This window comes from Pristiophorus japonicus, unplaced genomic scaffold (assembly GCF_044704955.1).
Source record: "Pristiophorus japonicus isolate sPriJap1 unplaced genomic scaffold, sPriJap1.hap1 HAP1_SCAFFOLD_52, whole genome shotgun sequence".
NCBI lineage: Eukaryota > Metazoa > Chordata > Chondrichthyes > Pristiophoridae > Pristiophorus > Pristiophorus japonicus.
Window position 1 is genome coordinate 1,449,176 of NW_027254426.1, and position 24,104 is coordinate 1,473,279.

Consider the following 24,104-nt stretch of genomic DNA (forward strand, 5'->3'; position numbering starts at 1 on the left):
ACTATCTCGTGATGCTCATTTTCATATTCAACGAATTACGATTTGAAAGAAGGTTAAACAATTTTTAGTGAAATGTTTTGGAAATTATGTGTAAGTTGTATTTCGTTCTAATTAAATTTTTGGCGTCAAATCCCGTTCATGTCTCTTCTTCCTCTCTTAAATAACAAGGGCGGGATTGGACGTTGACCAGACTGCACGGCTCTTGATATTTGTGAGATCTTCCATTACATTGAGTTGTTTCGACCTTGTTTCTGAGCGTCAGGTGTAGCTCAGTGGTTACGTCACAGCGTCAACTTCATCAGAATGTTCGGCTGTCTCTCACTTCGTATGTGGCGCAGTGATTGTATTATTATTTTAATTCTTCTTTTTATACACGTGCTTATATATTAGCAGTGTGAGATTTTTCGAAGGCTCCTTTAAATAACGAACAAAACACTTTCTAATGATACTGCCACCCACAGCGATTACGGGATAGGGAGGTTTTGAATGTCACTCAGTGATACCACAGTTTTTAATTTAAATGACGTAACTTTAATTAAATGACATAGATGACCCAACGCACTTCAGAGTGGTGTGAAAAGAAATTAGTTCGTAGTTAGAAAAAAAGGATGTCAGAAGCGGGATTTGAATCCACAGCTACAAATGCCATCGCTTGGCCATCTTGACGATTGAATGCCCCTGTCTGAACTTATTATTTGAGAACGGTTTCGTCTAAAAGCTTTTCAATGCTGCTGGAGGCTCAGTGACCCGCATAACATCGCCCCCGGGGTTTTCCTGAGCCGGTATTTGGTGTATGGGGAGGTTTCCATGAAACATGGTAGCTTGCATCCGAGGGATGGAGAAATACCTTCTGTGCTCTGGAACTGGAAAAGAGCAAATAATGAATGAGTTGTTTCCGGTTTTGAAATATGGCTTTATTCTAATGTTATAAGCGTTGCTTAGCAGAATGAAAGAAATGCTAAAATGGTCACTGAGAACGGTCAAAAGTTCAACAACTGAACCTTAATAATTTGTGAAACTTCAATCATGGAGCAAATGTTATCGGTTATCTGACTTTACACCGTCTGTCTTTCAGTAGACGGGTTTAACATGTTCATTGCTCATGCAACATAGCTCAACAACAGAGAGAAATGTTCAGCGAGCGGCTGAAATGCTGCTTCCCGATTTGTGCAAAAAATTCCTTTGACAAACTTTTCTCTGACTAGAGCTTTTTCAAACAAAAATGTTCTTTTCCAAGTCATTAAATTCTCAAATTCCGCGACCATTCCCAATCATCTGAATCGGAGGCATCAGAATGTTCAACAAAAATTAATCGTTCAATGAAGGCTCCGAATCCACGACTTTGCAATTAAGAATCGCGTGTTCTACCGGCTGTGCTAGCCATGACTGCATAAACTGCAGGTTGATGTCCCTGATTACAACCAGGCGCCCTTTGGCTCCGTCCCAGGGGAGTAACGTGTTCTTCAGAGCATGACGCAGTTTCTAATGAATTCCAAGGTGTGCAAGGAAATCAACCATTAAAAGCCCTTTCACTAACCATAAGGAATCAGGCAATTTTCTTATCGCAGAGTGCTTTTATTCCTTGTCAGTATCTCTTGTCTATGTCCAGCTCTTTCCCCATTCAGCCTGTCTATCTGGCTCTGTTCAATCAGACCATGGAGAAAAAATGAGCCAGACTTTAGAGCAAGCCTATTGTGAGGCAGCAAATAAAATATCAATTTGGGAAGAATACGAATTTACCCCGCTGCAGCTTAAATGCTGCATCCCACTTTCTGCAAAAAATTCCTTTGACACCATTGTGAAATGCAACATTTCGTCCATGTAATTTAATAAAATCAATTGACTCTAATTAAAAAAGGTGACATCAAAGTTACTTGCCAAACCGGGAATGGAACTCGGCTAGCTGTTGAGATATGAATGGTTGTGTCACTCAATATAGGTGTGTTTTAAAAATCTCGCACTGCAATGTTAAGAGCAATTTGTTTCGGTGTCAAAGAAGGGGATTGGAAATGACAACAAAAACGCCAGGCAGTAATATTTTTCCACGTTATTTAAAATCTTACTGGGTTGAATCTTTAAATGGGGACCATGGGATTTTGTCTTAATTACTGATTCTAATTTCTGTGCATGGCAGCAGTAACTTGTCCTGTTAAATTTGTAAAAATTGCCCAGATATTTGTGTCACCAGAAATGAAACATTTTGAGCTATACTCATAAAATACAGTGCTTTTTAAATATTAGTTGATGGGATGTGGGCGTCGCTGACAAATCCAGCATTTATTGCCCATCCCGTATTGCCCTTGAGGAGGTGGTGGTTGGCTGCCTGCTTGAACCGCTGAAGTTTGTGTGGTGAATGTGCTCCTGCAGTGCTGTTAGGGACTGATTTCCAGGATTTATGAGGCATTCATGATGAAGGAATGATGATATACTTCCAAGTCAGGATCGCGTGTTACTTGCGGGAGGGGGCGGGGGACCTTCTACATCATGGTATTAACAGGAACCTGCTGCCCTTGTCCTTCTAAGGGGTGGAGGTCGCGGGTTTTGGAGTTGCATCAGAACAAACCTCCATGAGCTGCCGCAGTGCAAGTTTGCAAAAGCAAACACTGCAGCCACGTTACGTCGGTGATAGTGTGAATGAAAGTTTAAGGTGTTGGTGGTGTACCCATCACGCTGCTGCTTTGCCCTAAGTGTTGTCGAGCTTCTGGTGTGGAATTGAAGCTGCACTCAGCCAGGCAAGTGGAGAGTGTTCCGCCAAGATGCTGTCTTGTGCCTTGTTGCTGGTGGGAAGTCTTTGGATGGTCAGGAGGTGAGACACTCGCCCCAGAATACCCAGCCTCTGACCTGCTCTTGCTGCCGCACAATTATGTGGCTGGTCCAGTCTTGTTTCTGTCCAATGGTGTGCCATCGGATGTTGATAGTGGGGATTTCGGTGATGGTAATGCAGTTGAATGCCAAGGAGCGGTCGTCAAACCCTTGCTTCTTGTCGATAGGCATTGACTGGCAACTGTATGGTGCGAATGTAACATGCCACTTATCAGCTGAAGCCGAAATATCGTTCAGGTTTTGCTGCATGTGGGAATGGGCTGCTTCATTATCAGCGGAGATATGAGTGGTACTGAGCTCTGTGCAATCTTCAGTGAACATAGCCACTTCTGACTTCTTTTGGCAGTGAAGATCATTGATGAAGGGGCTCAAGAGGGTTCTGGCTAGGACACTGGCCGAAGGAGATCTTTCTGCGATGCATTGGGGCTGGGATGATTGATTTCCAACAACCGCAACCATCTTCTTCTGTGTTAGGTATCACTCCAGCCAGTGAAAAATCTCGCCCCTGATTCCCATTGACTTCAATGTGATAGTCATTCTTTCATTTGAATATAATCGTCGACTGCTTCAGCCTCACAAGCCCCCGAAATATCTGCGCTCCACAAATTCTGCGCTCTTGAGCTTCCCTGCATATAACTTCTGAACAATTAATGGACGTGACTTCAGCATCCTGGTTCAGAAGATCTGGAATTATGTCCCTAAACCTCTCCACATCTCTAACTTTCTCGATTTGCTGCAGTCTGCTGGAAGCAGGTGATGAAAGCGGACGTGTGAGGGAGACTGATAGGTGAGCGCTGCTTCTGCTGCTGTGTGATTCCCGGTGGGAGTGGGCGGAGATTTTAACCTTTATTTTTCACTGATGCAGGATAAATAAATCTGTGTTTGAGTAACCTTCATGTGAACAAACATCCGCTGCCAGCATTGTAGAATTCGTGATACAACGGTAGCGTATCTGACTCCAATCAGAAGGCTGCAGGAGAGAGAGATAGAGATAGAGAGGGAGACAGACACAATTAGAGAGAAAGAGAAAGAGATAGAGCGACAGATAGACAGAGAGCGAGAGAGGTAGAGCGAGACAGAGACAGAGCGATGGAGAGAGATAGAGATCGAGAGATACAGATAGAGAGAGAGAGACAGGTAGAGAGAGAGAGAGACTGAGTGATAGAGACAGATGCAGATAGAGTGAGAGTGAAAAATAGTGAGAGAGAGACAGAGAGAGAGAGAGACAGACAATGAGAGTGAAAGAGAGAGAGAGTGAGAGAGAGACAGGGAGAGTGAGAGAGAGAGACAGAGAGAGAGAGACAGAGCGAAAGAGATTCAGAGATAGGCAGACAGCGAGAGATAGAGATAGAGACAAAGAGAGAGAGGGACAGAGAGAGAGAGGGAGAGAGACTGAAAGAGAGACAGAGAGAGAGCAACAGAGAGCGAGAGAGACAGAGAGAGAGTGACAGAGAGAGAGAGAGAGATAGAGACAGTGACAGAGAGAGCGATAGCGAGTGAGAGTCAGAGAGGGAGAGAAAGAGAGAGAGAGAGCGAAAGAGAGAGAGATACACAGAGTAAGAGACAGAGAGAGAGAGACAGAGAGAGAGAGACAGAAAGAGAAATAAAGAGACAGAGAGAGACAGAGAGCGAGACAGAGATGGAGACAGAGATTCAGAGGTAGGCAGACAGGGAGAGATAGAGAAAAAGACACACAGATCGAGAGAGACAGACGAGAGACAGAAAATGACAGAGAGAGAGAGGAAAAGACAGAGAGAGAGACAGAGAGAGAGTCAGAGAGAAAAAAACAGAGGGAGAGATAGACAAAGCGAGTGAGACAGAGAAGAGAGAAAGTTCACGAGATACAGAGAGAGAGAGGCAGTGAGGGAGACAGACAGACAGAATCACTTAGATAAAGTGAGAAAGACAGACAGAGAGAGAGAGAGAGAGAAAGAGAGACAGAGAGAATGAGAGAGAGTGAGAGACAGAGCGTAAGATAGCGAGAGAGAGAGAGAGATAGAGATAGTGAGAGACAGAGAGTGAGAGAGAAAGATAGAAGCAGAAACAGAGAGCGAGACAGAGAGAGATAGGCAGTGCGAGAGACAGAGAGAGATCGAGCGACAGAGAAAAATATAAAGCGAGAGAGAGAGACAGAGAAAATGAGAGACAGATCGAGAAATAGAGAGACTGAGATCGAGAGAGAGAAAGCAAGACAGAGAAACAGCGAGAGAGAAATGCCGAGAGAGAGAGAGAGAGAGAGATAAAGAGAGAGAGACTGAGAGAGAGATCAATAGACAGATAGAGAGAGACAGACACAGGCTGACAAGCAGAGCGAAAGGGAGAGACATACAGACAGAGAGGGACAGAGAGAGGGAGAGCGAGAGCCAGAGAGAGAATGACAGAGTGATACAGAGACAGCGGGAGACAGAGAGAATGAGGGAATGATGGATATAGAGAGAGGCAGAGAAAGAGAAAGAGAGAGAGAGAGAGAGACATTGAGAGTGAGAGAGAGAGAGAGACTGGCTGTGAGAGAATCAGAAAGAGTGAGAGAGGTACAGAGGGAATGAGAGTGAGACAGAGACAGAGACAGAGAGAGAGAGAGAGAGAGAGAGAGAGAGAAAGAGTTAGAGGGAGAGAGAGAGAGAGATAGAGAGCGAGAGACATCGAGAGTGAGATAGGCATAGCGAGAGAGAGAGACACAGTGAGAGAGAGAGACACACAGAAATAGAGAGAAAGACAGAGAGACAGACAGAGAGACAGAGAGAGAGACAGAGGGAAAGACAGTTAGAGAGGCAGAGAGAGAAAGTCAGAGAGAGAAAAACAGAGAGACACGAGTCAAAGAGAGAGAGAGATACACAGAGATAGCGAGAGAGAGAGAGAGAGAGAGAGAGAGAGAGAGAGACATAGAGAGAGAGAGATGGAGACAGACAACATAGACACACACACACACACACAGACAGACAGACATAGCGAGAGAGAGAGAAGAGAGAGAGACTGACAGAGATAGAGAGCGAGAGACATCGAGAGTGAGATAGGCATAGCGAGAGAGAGAGAGACATAGTGAGAGAGAGAGACACACAGAGATAGTGAGAAAGACAGAGAGACAGACAGAGCGACAGAGAGGGAGACAGAGGGAAAGACAGTTAGAGAGGCAGAGAGAGAAAGTCAGAGAGAGAAAAACAGAGAGACACGAGACACAGAGAGAGAGAGATACACACAGATAGCGAGAGAGAGAGAGAGAGAGAGAGAGAGAGAGGGAGAGAGAGAGACATATAGAGACAGAGATGGAGACAGACAACATAGACACACACACACACACAGAGACAGACAGACATAGCGAGAGAGAGAGAAGAGAGAGAGACTGACAGAGATAGAGAGGGAGAGAGACAGAGATAGAGAGAGAAAGAGAAAGACATAAGCGCTAGATAGGCAGAGAGTGAGAGATCGAGAGAGACAGAGACAGAGGGACAGAGAGACACAGATAGATAGAGAGTGAGAGATAGAGAGAGAGAGAGACAGAGATATAGAGATAGATGGAGATAGAGATAGAGTGAGAGATAGAGAGAGAGACAGACAGACGGACAGAGTGAGAGAGAAAGAGAGAGAGTGAGAGAGAGAGACAGGTTGAAAGAGAAAGGGAAAGAAATAGAACGACAGACAGACAGAGAGATAGAGAGAGTAAGAGACAGAAAGAGAGAAAGCCAGAGAGCTAGTGAGACAGAGAGATAGAGAGAAACAGAGAGATAGATAGAGAGAGAGAGAGAAAGAGAGAGTGAGTCAGAGAGAGAGAGAGAGACAGAGAGAGCGAAAGAGAGTGAGAGACAGAGAGGGAGAGAGACAGAGAGAGAGGTAGCGAGATAGAGAGAGAGACACACAGAGTAATAGACAGAGAGAATGAGACAGAGAGAGAGAGAGAAAGAGAAATAAGAGAGATTGAGAGAGAGAAAGAGAGCGAGACAGAGAGCGAGAAAGAGAGAATGTGAGATGGAGAGAGAGAGTCAGAGGTTGGTAGACAAGGAGAGATAGAGAGAGAGAGATACACAGATGGAGAAAGACAGAGAGATGGATAGAGATTGACAGTGAGAGAGAGACAGAGAGAGAAAGAGAAACAGTGAGGCAGAGAGAAAGACAGATAGAGAGATAGAGAGAGAGCGAGACAGAGAGCGAGCGAGTGAGAACAGAGAGAGATATAGAGAGTCAGATAGGGAGACAGACAGGCAGAGTGACACAGAGAGGGTGAGAGAGAGAGAGAGAGAGAGAGAGAGAGAGAGAGGGAGAGAGAGAGAGAGTGAGAGACAGAGAGAGAGAGAGATTGAGAGAGACAGAGTGATAAAGTGAGACTGATCGTGAGAGAGAGACAGAGAGAGGGAGACAGACAGAGAGCGAGAGAGAGAGAAAGACAGAAAGTTAGAGACAGAGAGGGGGAGAGAGTGTATTTGTTTGTGTCTCTCTCTTCGGTCTCTCTTTCTACGTCGTTTCTGGTATTGACACAATGCTACGGGGAGAGCGGAGCAGTGGGATTTTTGGGGGATTGAGACAGGGCTATTGGGAGAGTGTGGGGCGGCAGTGTGATTAAATTGAGATTGATACGAGAGCATGTGGAGAGAGCGGGGTAGTGGTATTAGTTTGGGGATTAATACAGGGCTATGTGGAGAAAGCAGGGTAGTGGGATTAGTTTGCGGATTGAAATAGGGCTAAGGGGAGAGAGTAGGACAGTGGGATTAGTTTGCGATTGATACAGGGCTGTGGGGAGCAAGCGGGGCATTGGGATGAGTTTGCGGATTGATAAAGCGCTAAGGGGAGAGAGCGGGGCTGTGGGATGAGTTTGGGGATTGATAGAGGTCTAAGCAGAGAGGGTGGGTCATTGGAATTAGTTTGGGATTGATACAGGGTTATCGGGAGAGAGCAGGACAGTGGGATTAGTTTGGCATTGATACAGGGCTATGGGGAGAGAGCGGGGCAGTGGGCTTAGTTTGGGTGAGATTGAGCAGCCATTTTACATGAGATGTGTGTTGGCCATTTTATACCAGGATTCATATTACAGAGACCGAGACAGAGAGAAACAGACAGTAAGAGAGAGAGAGAGAGACAGACAGAGAGAGAGAGAAGACAGAGATAGAGAGAAACAGAACGTGAGAGACAGAGAGAGAGAAACACAGAGAGGGAGACAGACAACCAGAGAGACAGAGACAGAGAGCGAGAGAGATTGAGACAGAGAGCGCGAGCTCAGACAGAGACGGAGACAGAGAGACAAAGTAAGAGAGAGGAACAGAGAGAGATAGAGACAGAGATCGAGAGAGAGAGAGAGCCAGAGAGATTGAGAGACAGAAATAGAGACAGTCAGACAGACAGAGGGAGCGACAGAGAGAGAAGGAGAGAGACAGAAAGAGTGCGAGAAAGTGAGAGAGAGAGAGGCAAAGACTGAAAAGACCGAGAGTGAGAAAGAGAGACAGATACAGATATAGAAAGAGAGAGAGACAGAGAGAGAATGAGACGGTGGACGACTAAGAAATAGAGAGATAAAGAGAGATACAGAGAGATAGAGACAGATAGAGCGATATAGAGTGAGATAGATCTATATAGAGAGGGAGAGAGAGACACATAGAGAGACAGAGAGAGACAAAGAGAGAGACAGAGAGAGAAGGAAAGATAGAGTGAGAGAGTGACAGAGACAGGAAGAGAAAGATATAGAAACATCGAAACATAGAAAACAAGTGCATGATTAGGACATTCGGCCCTTCGACCCTGCACCGCCATTCAATTAGTTCATAGCTGAACATGCAACTTCAGTACCCCATTCCTCGTTTCTCGCCATACCCTTGATCCCCCGAGTAGTAAGGACTACAACTAACTCTTTTTTGAATATATTTAGTGAATTGGCCTCAACAACTTCTGTGGTCGAGAATTCCACAGGTTCACCACTCTCTGGGTGAAGACGTTTCACCTCATCTCCGTTCTAAATGGCTTACCCCTTATCCTGAGACTGTGACCCCTGATTCTGGACTTCCCCAACATGCATAAGAACATAAGAACATCAGCATTAGGAACAGGAGTAGGCCATCTTGCCCCTCCAGCCTGCTCCGACAGCCAACATGATCACGGCTGATCTCGCCGTGGACTCATCTCCACAAACCCGCCCGCTCAACCTAACTCTTAATTCCCTTATTAGTTAAAAATCTCCCGATCTGTGATTTGAATATATTCAACGAGCTAGCCTCAACTGCTTCCTTGGGCAGAGAATTCCACAGATTCACAACCCTCTGGGAGTGAAATTCCTTCTCAACGCGATATTAAATTGGCTCCCCCATATTTTAGGCTGTGCCCCCTAGTTATAGTCTCCCCGACCAGTGGAAACAACCTGTCTGCTTCTATCAAGTCTATCCCCTTCATTATTTTAAATGTTTCTGTAAGATCACCTCTCATCCTTCTGAACTCCAACGAGTAAAGACCCAGTCTACTCAATCTATCTTTATAAGGTAACCCCCTCATCTCAGGAATCAGCATAGTGAATCGTCTCTTTACCCCTTCCAAAGCTAGTATATCCTTCCTTAAGTACGGTGACCAAAACTGCACGCAGTACTCGAGGTGCGGCCTCACCAATATCCTGTACAGTTGCAGGAGGACCTCCCTGCTTTTGTCGTCCATCCCTTTCGCAATGAAGGCCAACATTCCATTCGCCTTCTTGAATACCTGCTGCACCTGCAAACTAAATTTTTGGGATTCATGCACAAGGACCACCAGCTCCCTCTGCAAAGCCGTATGTTGTAATTTCTCCCCATTCAAATAATATTTCCTTTTACTGTTTTTTTTCCCCAAGGTGGATGAACTCACATTTCTCGACATTGTATTCCATCTGCCAAACCATAGCCCATTCGCTTCACCTATCTAAATCGCTTTGCAGCATCTCTGTGTCCTCTACACAACCCGCTTTCCCACTAATCTTTGTTTCATCTGCAAATTCTGTTACAATACACTCTGTCCCCTCTTCCAATTCATCTATGTATATTGTAAACAGTTGTGGTCCCAGCACCGATTCCTGTGGCATACCACTACTCACCGATTTCCAACACGAAAATGACCCATTTATCCCGACTCTCTGCTTTCGGTTAGCCAGCCAATTTTCGGTCAATGTTAATACATTTCCTCTGATTCCGCGTAGCTTTATCATCTGCAGTAACCTTTTGTCTGGCACCTTATCGAATACCTTTTGTAAATCTAAATTCACCACATCCATCGGTACACCTCTATCCACCATGCTCGTTATATGCTCAAAGAATTCCAGTAAATTAGTTACACATGATTTTCCCCTCATGAATCCATGTTGCTTCTGCTTGATTGCGCTACTCCTATCCAGATGTCCCGCTATTTCTTCCTTAATGATAGCTTCAAGCATTTTCCCCACTACAGATGTTAAAATAACCGGCCTATAGTTACCTGCCTTTTGTCTGCTCCCTTTTTAAAACAGAGGCGTTACTTTAGCTGCTTTCCAATCCGATGGCACCTGCCCAGAATCCAGAGAATTTTGGTAGATTGTAACGAATGCATCTGCTATAACTTCCGCCATCTCTTTTAGTACCCTGGGATGTATTTCATCAGGAACAGGGGACTTTTCTACCTTGTGTCCCATTAGCCTGTCCAGAACTAACCCCTCAGTGATAATGATTTTGTCAATTCCTCCCTTCCTACATTCTCGTGACCAGCAATTTTTGCATGGTTTTTGTTTCTTCCACTGTGAAGACCGAAACAAAATAATTGTTTAAGACCTCAGCCATTAGCACATTTCCCATTATTAAATCCCCCTTCTCACCTTCTAACGGACCTACATTTACTTTAGTCACTCTTTTCCGTTTTATATAGTGGTAAAACTTTGCCTATCTGTTTATATGTTTTGCGCAAGTTTACATTTGTCATCTATCTTCCCCATCGTTAGTGCTTTCTTAGTCATTCTTTGCTGTCGTTTAAAATTTTCCCAATCTTCCACTTTCCCACGATCCTTGGCCACCTTATTGGCATTGGTTTTCAATTTGATACTCTCCTTTATTTCCTTGGTTATCCGCGGCTCGTTATCCCTTCTCTTACCGCCCTTCTTTTTCACTGGAAGATATTTTTGTTGAGCATTATGGAAGAGCTCCTTGAAATCCTCCACTGTTCATCAATTGTGCCACCGTTTAGTCTTTGTTCCCAGTCTACTTTATTCAATTCTGCCTTCATCCCACTCTAGTCCACTTTGTTTAAGAAAAGTACGCTCGTTTGAGACACAACTTCCTCACCCTCAATCTGTTTTACAAATTCAACCACAATGTGATCACTCATTCCGAGAAAATCTTTTACTTGGAGATCGTTTATTATTCCTGTCTCATTACACAGGACCAGATCTAAGATAGCTTGCTCCCTTGTAGGTTCTGTAACATACTGTTCTCGGAAACAATGCCGTATGCATTCTATGAATTACTCCTCAAGGCTAACCCGTGCGATTTGATTTGACCAATCGATATGTAGGTTAAAATCCCCCATGATTACTTCCGTTCTTTTTTCACATGCCTCCATTATTCCCTTGATTATTGTCCGCCCCACCGTGAAGTAATTATTTGGGGGCCTGTAAACTACGCACACCAGTGACTTTTTCCCCTTACTGTCTCTAATCTCCACCCACGATGATTCAACATTTTGTTCATTAGAGCCAATATCGTCTCACACAACTGCCCTGATATTATCCTTTATTAACAGAGCTAAGCCACCTCCTTTCCCTTCTTGTCTATTTTTCCGACTTGTCAAATACCCCTGCATGTTTAATTCTCAGACTTGCCCACCCTGCAACCACGTTTTTGTAATGGTCACCAAATCATGCCCATTTGTAATGATTTGTGCCGTCAACTCATTTACTTTATTATGTATGCTGCGTGCGTTTAGGTAGAGTGTTTTAATACTAATTTTTAAACCATGATTTTTAGTTTTGACCCCTCCTCCTGCAGCCCCTTTATATTCATACATATTGTCCCTTCCAATCCCTTTGTGGTTTACACTTACCCCAGTGCTACTCTGCTTGTCGCCTCCTACCTATTGCATTCTTTCTTGGGGTTCTGTTCATCTGAGTTCTCACCCACTCTAACTAGCTCAGAGCCCTCTCCTGGGTTCCGATCCCTTTGCCAAGCTAGTTTAAAGCACTCCCAAAGCCACCTATCAAAACGACCCGCGAGAAAATTGATCCGGTCTCTGTTGAGGTGTATCCTGTCCGACTTGTACAGGTCCCATCTTCCCCAGAAGCGGTCCAAATTGTTCAGGAAACTAAAGCGAGAGAGACAGAGAGAGAGAGAGAGAGAGAGAGAGAGAGAGAGCGGGAGACAGAGAGACATAAAGAGACACGGAGAGAGAGACAGAGAGAGAGAGAGACAGAGAGACAGAGAGAGGGAGAGATAGCGAGAGCGAGACAGGCACAGAGAGAAAGAGAGTGAGTGGGACAGATTGACAAAGAAAGACAGAGATGGCGAGAGACAGAGACAGAGAGAGATAGAGAGAGAGGTAGAGATAGTGACAACGATTCAGAGTGAGGGACAGAGCGTAAGATTGCGAGAGAGAGATAGAAGTAGATCGAGAGAGACAGAGAGATAAAATTAGACTTTTCGTGAGACAGAGACAGGGAGACAGACAGAGAGCGAGAGAGAGAAAGACAGAGAGTGAGAGACAGACAGAGACATAGAGGAAGAGAGAGTGTGCTTGTGTGTGTCTCTCTCGATCTGTCTCTCTTTATGCATAGTTTCCAGTATTGACACAGGGTTTTGGGAAGAGAGCGGGGCAATGAGATTTTTTGGGGATAGATACTGGACTATTGGGAGAGTGTGAGGCAGTGTGATTAGATTAGTATTGATACTGAGGTATGGGGAGAGAGCGGGGAAGTGTGATTAGTTTGGGGATTAATACAGGCTATGGGGAGAAAGCGGGGCAGTGGGATTAGTTTGGGAATTGAAACAGGGCTAAGCGGAGAGAGCGGGGCAGTGGGATTCGTTTGGGAATTGATACAGTGTAAGTGGAGAGAACGGGGCAGTGGGATTAGTTTGTCATTGATACAGGGCTATGGGGAGAGAGTGGGGCAGTGGGATTAGTTTGGGTGAGATTGAGCAGCCATTTTACATGAGATGTGTGGGGGCCATTTTATACCAGGATTCGTGTTACAGGGACCGAGAGAGAAAGAGACAGACAGAGAGAGAGAGAGAGAGAGAGAGAGAGAGAGCGGCAGAGAGAGGGAGAAGGCAGAGATAGAGAGAGACAGAACGTGAGAGACAGAAAGAGAGAGTGAGACAGAGAGGGAGACAAACAGCCAGAGATACAGAGAGAGAGAGAAATACAAAGACAGAGATAGGAAGAGAACGATAGAGCTAGAGAGAGACTGAGATAGAGACAGAGAGAAGGAGAGAGAGAGATAGAGAGAGAGAGAAGGAAAGACAGATAGAGCGACAGTCAGAGAGAGAGAGGAAATAGAGAAGATAGAGTGAAAGAGAGAGAGAGTTCGAGTCAGATAGCTAGAAAGACAGAGAGATAGAGCGAGAGAGAGAGAGAGACAGAGAGGAAGACAGAGAGAAAGAGTGAGACACGGAGACAGAGACAAGAGAGAGAGCGAGAGCGAGACAGGCAGAGAGAGAGAGAGGAAGAGGGACAGAGAGACAAAGAAAGACAGAGAGGGAGAGAGACAGAGACAGAGAGAGATAGAGAGATAGATAGAGATAGAGACAGATAGAAACAGAGAGAGCGATTGAGAGTGAGGGACCGAGCGTAAGATAGCGAGAGAGAGAGATAGCGACAGACAGAGGGAGAGAGAGAAAGAGCGAGACAGAAACAGAGAAGCGAGACAGAGATAGAGGGACAGGCAGAGAGAGAGAGAGAGACAGAGAGAGAGACAGGGAAAAAAACAAAGTGAGAGAGAGACAGAGAGAATGAGACAGCGATTGACAGACAGAGAGAGAGAAAGAGAAAAACAAAAAGTGAAAGAGAGAGACAGAGAGAATGAGTGACAGATCAAGAGAGAGAGAGAGAGAGAGAGAGAGAGAGAGAGAGAGAGAGAGAGAGAGAGAGAGAGAGAAAGAGAGAGAGAGAGAGAGAGAGAGAACGCCTGTGAAAGAGTCAGAAAGAGTGACAGAGAAACAGAGGGAAAGAGAGTGAGGCAGAGACTGAGAGACAGAGAGAAAGAGAGACGGAGTGAGAGATAGATAGAGAGAGAGAGCGAGAGACAGAGAGAGTGAAATAGGCAGATCGAGAGAGAGAAGAGCGACAGAGAGGGAGAGAGAGAGACACACAGAGACAGAGAGAAAGACAGAGAGACAGACAGAGACACAGAGAGAGAGAGACAGAGGGAAAGACAAATAGAGAGGCAGAGAGAGAGAAAAACAATGAGACAGCTAGACAAAGAGTGAGAGAGATGCACACAGATCGAGAGAGAGAGAGAGATGGAGGTAGAGAATGAGAGTTTGAGAGGGAGAGAGAGACAGAGGGAGACAGAGCGAGAGGCAGATAGACAGACAGAGACAGAGAGAGTGAGAGAGAGAGAGCGATTGAGAGCGAGATAGAGAGAGAGAGAGAGAGACAAAGAGAGAGAAGAGTGAGACAGAGATAGCAAGGGAGAGAGACACAGATAGAGAGAGACAGAGAAAGAGATAGAGCGACAGATGGGCAGAGATCGAGAGAGATAGAGAGAGACAGAGACAGAACGAGGGAGAGAGATAGAGAGATAGAGAGAGACAGATAGAGAGAGAGAGACAGAGAGATAGAGATAGAAGCAGGTAGAGATAGTGAGAGACAGAGAGAAAGTCAGAGAGAGAGAGACAGACGGACAGCGAGAGTGAAAAGAGAGAGAGAGAGAGAAAGAGAAAGAGATAGAGCGACAGACAGACAGAGAGAGATAGATAGCGAGAGCGAGACAGCCAGAGAGAGAGAGGGAGAGGGATAGAGACACAAAGAAAGACAGAGAAAGAGGGAGACTGAGAGAGAGAGAAAGAGAGAGAGGAAGAGGGAGAGAGAAAGAGAGAGAGAGAGAGAGAACGAGAGAGAGAGAGAGAGTCAGAGATAGGCAGATAGCGAGAGATAGAGAGAGAGAGACAGATAGAGTGTGGACTCAACTCTAGAACATATTCACATGAGGCATATACTGCAGACAAGGTCACTCATGACCTGCACCTTTATTCCACGGACCAAGGAGTGCTGAGCCTGCGTGGAACCTCCCTTTAAGTACCTGGCTGACAAGGGAAGGAGTGTCTCCCACAAGTTCACCCGCTGTGGTCAATGTTTGTATTTCACGGTTATATTCAGTGTACACTATTGTTACATGTTGGTTACAGTTATGTGAAAGTTACAAACATAACATCACGTACCGCACAATGCCTTTGAATCAAAGATTGAGTCTTTCATGCGGTCGACGCTCTCTCGTGGAGCGCTGCAGTTCTGGCTCTGGTGGTTGGGTCTCTGACGCCGAAGTTGGTTCCAGCCTGTCCAGGCTGGCCGCAGGGACTGTGCATGCTGTTTACTGTCCGAGTTGCTCGTTCACTAGCAGTGGTGTGGTTAACATCCTATGGTCTATTTCAGGTTCCTCAGTTTCCATGCTGAACCTTTTCTTTACCTGGTCCAGATGTTTGCGGCATAGCTGCACATTATTTAGTCTTACCACTTTGACACTTAACACCTCTTTACCAATTACGGTGCCTTCGTACCACTTGGGTCCTAGTGCATGTTTCAGCAAAAATACCGCGTCATCCATTTCTACACACCTCCAGCTTGAGTTTCGATCATGGCAGTCGGTTTGGTACTGCCGCTTGCCCTCAACAATGTCTGCCAAGCTTGGGTGAATGATCGACAGCCACGTTTTGAGCGAGCGTTTCATGAGGAGTTCCGCTGGCTGGACTTCCGTGAGCGAGTGCGTGCGGGACCTACAGGCCAACAGGAGGCGCGAAAGGCGGCACTGAAGAGAGGGTCCCTGGATACGGAGCATGCATTGTTTTCTGACTTGGACCGCACGTTCCACCTGGCCATTGGAAGCCAGCTTGAACGGCGCTGTCCAGACGTGCTTGATACTATTGCCCGACATGAACTCCTGGAATTCATGGCTGGTGAAACAGGGGCCATTGTCGTTGACCAGAACGTCCGGCAAGCTGTGGTTCGTGAAAACCGTACGCAGACTCTCCACGGTGATGGATGTCATGCAAAAGTTTAATATGATGCACACGATCCATTTCGAGTATGCATCGATTACAATCAGCAACATTTTCCCATGAAGGGCTCCGGATAGTCCACATGGATGCGTGGTGGGCCAGTGCCACGGGATGAGCGGGGCATCCCTGGGGGCATTGCCCAGCTGGGAACATATTGTGCACCTGCGAACCCAGTGTTCCAGGTCTGAGTCAATCCCCGGCCACCATGCATGTGACCGGGAAATAGCCTTCATTGGCACAATGCCAGGGTGCTCGCTGTGGATTTCACTGATGAATGCATCCCTCCCTTTCTACGTCATGACCACCCTGCTGCCCCATAATAGGCAGTCGGCTTGGATGGAGAGCTTATCCATCTGTCTCTGAAATGATCTGACCTCCTCGGTGTACGCTCCTTGTGCGGGCGCCCAATCCACAGTCAGGCCACATTTCCTTATCATGGATAGGAGGGAGTCCCTGTTGGTCCATAGTTTGATCTGGCGGGCTGTGATGGGGGAGCCTGCCGTGTCAAAACCTCAGCGCTTTGCTCCGCTGCCCTCTCGGTGGTGGCCAGAGGAAGCCTTCTGAGCGCGTCAGCACAATTTTCGGTGCCTGGCCGGTGCCGTATGGTGTAGTCATATGCTGCCAGCTTGAGTGCCCATCGCTGTATGTGAGCTAACGCGTTGGCGTCGACAGCCTTGCTGTCGGAAAACATGAATGTTAATGGCTTGTGTTCCGTTTCTAACTCGAACGGTCGGTCGAAGAGATAATGGTGCATCTTTTTCACACTGTAATCGCAAGCGATTGCATCCTTTTCGTCCATGCCGTACCCAAGGTGTGCCTGGGAGAGCGACCTGGAGGCATAAGCCACCGGTTGTAGTCGGCCGTCGACCTCTCCCTGCTGCAATACACACCCAACGCTGTATGATGATGCATCGCATGTTAAAACCAGTTTTTATTCGGCGTCATACAAAGTCAACAGTTTGTTAGAACAAAGCAGGTTGCACGCCTTGTTGAAAGCCCGGTCCTGACAGTACCCACAGAACCAGTCACAACCCTTATGCAGGATTACATGTAACGGCTCCAACAACATGCTTAAGTTAGGCAGGTAGTTCCCAAAATGGTTCAAAAGTCCCAGGAACGATCGAAACTGCGATGTGTTGCTATGGGTGGGGCGCAGGACAGATCGCCTCCGTTTTGGATTCGATAGGCCGGATCCCGTCTGCGGCAACCCTCCTGCCCAAAAACTCGGCCTCTCGGGCCAAAAACACACACTTAGCCTTTTTCAACCGCAGGCCTACCCGCTCCAGTCGGCGTAGTACTTCCTCCAGGTTGTGGAAGTGTTCTTCGGTGTCTCGACCCCTTATTAGGATGTCGTTTTGGAAAACGATTGTGCCGGAAATTGACGTGAGCAAGCTTTTCATGTTCCTCTTAACCATTGCGCTCGCTGGACGAATGCCAAACGGACACCTGTTGTCGTGAATAATCCCTTGTGCGTCGTGATGGTGGTCTAAGCTTGGATTCTTCAGCCAGTTCCTGTCTCATGTAGGCCGAAGTCAGCTCCAACTTCGTAAACAGCTTGCCAGCTGCCAACGTGGCACAAACGGCTTCCGCTCTCTGGAGCGGGTATTGGTCCTGCAGCGACAATCGTTTGATGGTCGCTCTGTAGTAGCCAAAGACCCTGCCCGAACCATCCGGTTTAAGGACAGGAACGGTGGGGCTCGCCCAGTCACTGAATTCAACCGGCACAATTATGCCCTCTCTGAGCAGCCTGTCCAATTTATTCTTAATTATCTCACGCATCACATACGGCACTGGCCTGGCATCCGGGGTGATGTGTATCACTGCTTTGTTGTCCTTGAACGTTCCGACACCGGGCTGAAACAGTGACCCGAATTTTTGGAGCATGAACTTCGCTCCACAGACGAAATGGCGTGCACATTTCCCCATTTCCAGTTAATCTCGGCTAGTCAGCTCCTTCCCAAAAGCGCGGGGCCATTTCACGGAACAATCCAGAGTGGCAGGCGGTTCTTTGATCCATTGTGTGTTACCACCAGATTTGCACTGCCGAGCACTGGGATGATTTCTTTGGTGTACGTGCGTAATGCGTTTCAATGCATTCCAGTTTGGACCTGTTATCTCTGTGACCATAGTCTCGCAAATCGTTGGACGCTCATAAGTGACTGGCTGGCACCAGTGTCTTGCTCCATGCGCACCAGACGCCATTCACTAAAAATGCCATCATCATGGGTGGCGTTTTGGTGTATGAGATGCAGACGTCAGCGACATGAACCCTCTGAACCTCAGCACCCAAGGCTTTTCCCCAGGCATCATCCTGCATTGTAGAGCCTCGTCTGATTCCTCTGTTTCATAGATTAGCCTCGCTACAGCCTTTTTGCACATTCTAGCCAAATGTCCTCTGGCATTACAATTCCTGCAGGTGAACTGCTGGAACTTGCAACTTTTAGCAGTATGTCTACCCCCGCATCTCCAGCATTGGCTGAGATTGTTGTTCACAAAGGGGCTGTTACCAGGTATTCCTAACTGATTGTCCCCTTGGTTGTTTCTAAGCACTCTGATGGTGGATGTCAATGGTCCCATCACATTCCTCTTGATGGCGTGAACTAGCGATCCTCCTGCCTTTGACTCTGTTGCTGTCCAACCCTAGATTCTGTTGCTGCCTGGGCAGTGTCGAATTGACCTTGCCTGCTGCGGTGTTCTGTATTAATTTTACAACATTAAATCCCAGGTTCATCGCAACGTTAAAACCAGCGCTGCGTGCGTAAATTATCTTGGTCTCCTCTTCACCCGCCAAGAAGTTCTGAGCTTTCAAAGCTGCCCTTTCCAAATTCAAGTCCTTATGCTCAATAAGCTTCCTGAAAATACCGGCATGACTAATGCCCTCAATGAAAAAATCCCTTAACATCTGCCCCCTGCAGTCGTCTGTGAACTTACAGAAATTGGCCAAGCGCGTCAAGGGTGCAACGAAGTCCGAGATATTTTGCCCATCCCAACATCTGTGTGTGTAGAACCGGTGCCGGGCCATGTGTGCGCTGCTCGCCAGTTTCATATGTTCACTCATTAGCTGGCTGTGCTCTTCGAACGACTTGTCGACAGGTTTGAGAGGTCCAAGCAAGTCTTTCATCAGAGCATACGTTTTTGTCCCGCAGCTTGTCAAAAGATGCGTCCTCCGCTTTTCAGCTGCTTCCACTCCCAGCCAGTCTTTTGTGACAAATGTCTGCTGGATTCGCTCCTCAAAATCGTCCCAGTCCTCACCCACACAGTAACGTTCCTCTGTGCTACCGGTCGCCATCCTTGTGGATCAGTGATTGACGTTTCTCGTCGCCAGATGTGGAGTCCTCAACTCTAGAACATATTCACAGAAAGCATTTACAGCAGGCAAGGTCACTCATGCCCTGCACCTTTATTCCACGGACCAAGGAGTGCTGAGCCTCGTGGAACCTCCATTTACGTTCCTGGCTGACCAGGTAAGGAGGGTCTCCCACAGGTTCACCACCTGTGGTCAAGGTGTGTATTTCCCAGTTGTATAAAGTGTACAGTGTTGTTGCATGTTGTTTACAGTTATGTGAAGGTTACAAACATGACAAAGAGAGCTACCGAGAGAGAGAGAGAGAGAGAGAGAAAGAGAGAGAGAGAGACAGAGAGATCACAGAGAGACAGAAAGAGAGATCACAGAGAGAGAAGAACAGAGAGAAAGCGACAGAGAGAGAGAGAGAGAAAGACAGAGAGAGGACGACAGAGAGAGAGAGAGAGCGAGCGACAGAGAGAGAGAGAGTGAGAGAGAGAGAGAGCGACAGAGAGAGAGAGAGAGAGAGAGAGCGACACAGAGAGAGACAGAGAGAAAGAGAGAGACAGAAAGAGAGACAGAAAAAAATAGAAAGCGAGACATACAGACAGAGAGAAAGAGAGACAGATCGAGAGAGAGAGAGAGAAAGGGAGAGAGAGAGAGAGAGGGTGACAGAGATAGAGAGAGCGAGACAGAGACAGAGAGAGATCGGCAGACAGAAAGCGAGAAACAGTGAGAGACAAACATTATCTCTCTCTCTCTCCCTCTCTCTGTCTATATATATATGTGTGTCTGTGTGTGTGTCGCTCTCTATCTGTCTCTCTTTCTCTATAGATTCTAGGATTGATACAGGGCCACAGGGAGAAAGTGGGGCAGTGGGTTTAGTTTGGGGATTGATAGAGGGCTCCGAGGAGAGAGTGAGGCAGTGGGATTAGTTTGGGATTGAAACGGGGCTATGGGGAGAGAGCGGGTAGTGGGATTATTTTTGGATTGACACAGGGCTATTGGGAGAGAGCAGGGCAGTGGGATTATATTTCGGAATTGATACAGGGCTGTGGGGAGAGTGCGTGGCACTGGGATAAGTTTGGGCATTGACACAGGGCTATGGGGAGAGAGCAGGGCGGTGATATTTGTTTGTGTAAGATTCAGCAGCCATTTTACATCAGATGCGTGGTGGCCATTTTATACCAGGTCTCTTGTTACAGAGTCCGAGACAGATACAGACAGAGAGAGAGAGAGAGAGAGAGACAGACAGACAGACAGAGAGAGCGAATGAGAGAGAAGAGACAGAGAGGCAGAGCGAGGGTGGGATATTGTGAGATAGAGAGATAGAGATCGAGAGAGAGACAGATAGAGAGACCCAGAGAGATTGAGATAGATGGAGATAGAGAGAGGGTGAGAGACACAGAGAGGGAGAGAGACAGACTGAGAGAGAGAGACAGAGAGAGAGAGGGAAAAAGAGAGATGGACAGGTAGGGAGAGTTAGAGAAAGAGATAGAGCACAGATATTCAGAGAGAGAGTGAGAGCGCAAGTGAGACAGGAAGAGAGAGAGAGGAAGAGGAAAATATAGACAACGCAAGATGGAGAGAGACGGAGACAGAGAGAGATAGAGAGAAAGAGAGAGAGATAGACAGAGAGAGATCGAGACAGAGACGGTGAGGGACAGGCACAGGGACAGGGAGAGTGATGGAGAGAGACTGGCAGAAAGGGAGAGTGAGAGTGAGAGAGATAGAGATGGATGCAGATAGACAGAGCGATATATACAGACAGAGAGAGAGGGAGACAGAGAGTCGGATAGAGCGAGAGAGAGTGAGAGACATTGAGGGAGAAAGTGATAGAGAGAGAAACATTGAGATAGAGCAAGAAAGAGCGAGGAAGAAACAGTGAGACAAAGAGAGCCAGAGTGAAAGATCGACAGAGAGAGGAACAGAGAGAGACAGACAGACAGAGAGAGAGGCAGAAGAGAGAAAGAGAGCGAGAGAGAGACAGAGACAGAGATAGAGAGAGACAGAGAGAAAGAGAGGAAGAGAAAGAAACAGAGATAGAGCGACAGATCGACAGAGAGAGAGGGAGAGAGAGAGAGAGAGAGAGAGAGGGAGAGAGAGAGAGAGAGAGAGAGAGATAGAACGACACGGAGAGAGACTCAGAGATAGGCAGACAGCGAGAGAAATAGAGAGAGACACTGAGGGACAGCAACATTGAGAGACAGAGTCAGAAACACAGCGAGGGAAAGAGATAGAGAAAGAGAGAGACAGAGGGGAGGAGAGAGAGAGAAAGATGGAGATAGAAAGAGAAAGAGAGAGACATACAGATAGAGAGAGAAAGAGCGAGGCTGAAACAGAGAGTTAGACAGAGAGGGACAAATATAGAGCGAGTGAGAGAGAGAGTGAGAGAGAGAGACAGAGAGAGAGAGACAGAGCGAGGCAGAAACAGAGAGAGACAGAGAGAGAAAAGAGAGAGAGAGACAGAGAGAGAGAGACAGAGCCAGAGAGAGCCAGAGATAGGCAGACAGCGAGAGATAGAGAGTGACACAGAGCGAGAGCTACAGAGGGAGAGAGAGAGACAAAGAGATAGCCACAGCGAGACAGAGAGACAGAGAGATAGAAATAGAGAGAGAGACAGAGACAGAGAGAGAGAGGGATAGAGAGAGAGCATAAGAGAGAGAGAGACAGAGAGTTTGACCGAAAGAGAGAGAGACAGAGAGACAGAGAGAGACAGAAAGAAAGAGAGAGAACGAGAGAGAGAGGGAAAGAGAGAGAGATAGAGAGAGAGAGAGAGAGAGAGACAGAGAGAGAGAGAGAGAGAGCGAGAGAGAGAGAGAGAGAGAGAGAGAGAGAGAGAGAGAGAGACCGAAAGAGAGGGAGACAGAGAGAGAGAGAGAGAGAGAGAGAGAGAGAGAGAGAGAGAGAGAGAGAGAGAGATAGAGAGAGAGAGAGATAGACAGAGAGAGCGAAACAGAGAGACAGAGAGAGGGAGAGGCAGAGGGAGAAAGAGTCAGGGAGAGAGTGAAAAACAGAAAGAGAGACAGAGATAAAGAGAGACAGAGAGAAAGAGAGGCAGAGAGAGAGAGAGAGGGAGACAGAGAGAGAGAGACAGAGAGAGAGACAGATAGAGAGATAGAGAGAGAGAGACAGACAAAGAGCGAGGGAGATAGAGATTTATATATGTGTCTGTGTGTGTGCGTCCCTCTCTATCTGACTCTCTTTCTGCATAGATTCTGGGATTGATACAAGGTATGGGGAGAGAGCGGAACAGTGGTATTAGTTTGCGGGTATGGAGAGGTCTACGATCCCAACAAGCTCTCCGAACTCTCGAAGCTCTCCTACCCGCCAAGCACTGCTAACCACGCAAGCTCTCCGATACCAAAAGCCCTCGGACCCTTCCAAACTCTCCCAAAACTTCCAAACTCTCCTACCCGCAAGCTCATGGAACCTCCTTGGATAGCGCTCCTATCCCTCCTTACAAGCTCTCCTACTCCCACCCCGAGTTCTGCGACCAACCCAGAACTCTCCGAACACTGCAAGCTCTCCTGCCCCGCAAGCTCTCCTCCACCACCAAGCTCTCCGACGCCTCCAAGCTCTCCAACCACCACAATTCCCCTGCCCCAAACTCTCCAACTCCCCGCGAGCTCTCCTACCGACCCAAGCTCACCTAACCCCCAAAGCTCTGCTAACACCCCAAGCTCTCTTGCACCCCCGCCCAGCTCTCCACCCCACCAAGCTATCATACCCACAAGCTCTCCTAGCCACCCAAGCAATCTTACCCCCACCAATCTCTGCTACCGACCCCAAGCTCTCCAATCCAGAACTGTTTTACTCCCCAACCTCTGCCACCCTGCAATTGCTCCTACCCCACACCAAGCTCTCTTACCCACAAAGTTCACCGACCATCCCAAGATACCCGACAACCAAGCTCTCCTGCGCCCCAAGCTCGCCTGCAACCCAACCGCTCGTACACCCCAAGTTCACCTAACACCCCAAGTTCTGCTACACCTCATAACCTCTCCTATCTCCAAGCTCTCCTACCACCCAACGAGCTCTCCTACCCACCCAAACTCTCCTAACCCCCAAAGCTCTACTAACACCCCAAGAGATTTTGCACCCTCCAAAGCTGTCCTCCCTCCCAGAATCTCATAACCCCCAAGCTCTCCTAACCCCCACGCTCTCCTACACCCCCAAGCTCTTCTGCCCCCAAGATCTCCGAAACCTGCAAGCTCTGCTAATCCTCCCAAATAGTCCAACCCCCCCAAGCTCACGTACCAGCAAGCTCTCCTACCCTGCAAGCTCTCCTACCTCCCAAACTTCAGAGCCCCCAACCTCTCCTACCTCCAAAATTCTCCGAGCCCCCAAGCTTTCCTTACCCCCAAAATTCTCCTACCCCTGCAAGCTCTCTGCCCAAAAGCTCTCCTCCCCACCAAGCTCGCCGCAACCTCCAAGATCTACTAACCACCGCAAACTTCCCTACCCGCGCAAGCTCACGAACCCCCAAGATATGCTTCACCCGAGCTCTCCTACGTCCCCAAGCTTTCCTAGCCCCCCCAAGCGCTCCCACCCCCAAGCAATCCTACCTCCACAAGCTCTCCTAACACCTCAAGCACAACTAGCCTCCAAGATCGCCAAACCCCCTATTTCTCGTACACTCCAAGCTCTGTTTCCCCCCAAACTATTTTACGCCCAAGCTCTCCGAAAAACCCAAGCTCTCCTAGCCCTCCCTAAGCTCTGCTTCCCCGAATTCTCCTACCTCCCCCTAAGCTCTCCTACCCCCTGCACAAGTTCTCCTACCCGTTAATCTCTCCTAACACATCAAGCTCTCCTATCCGCGATGC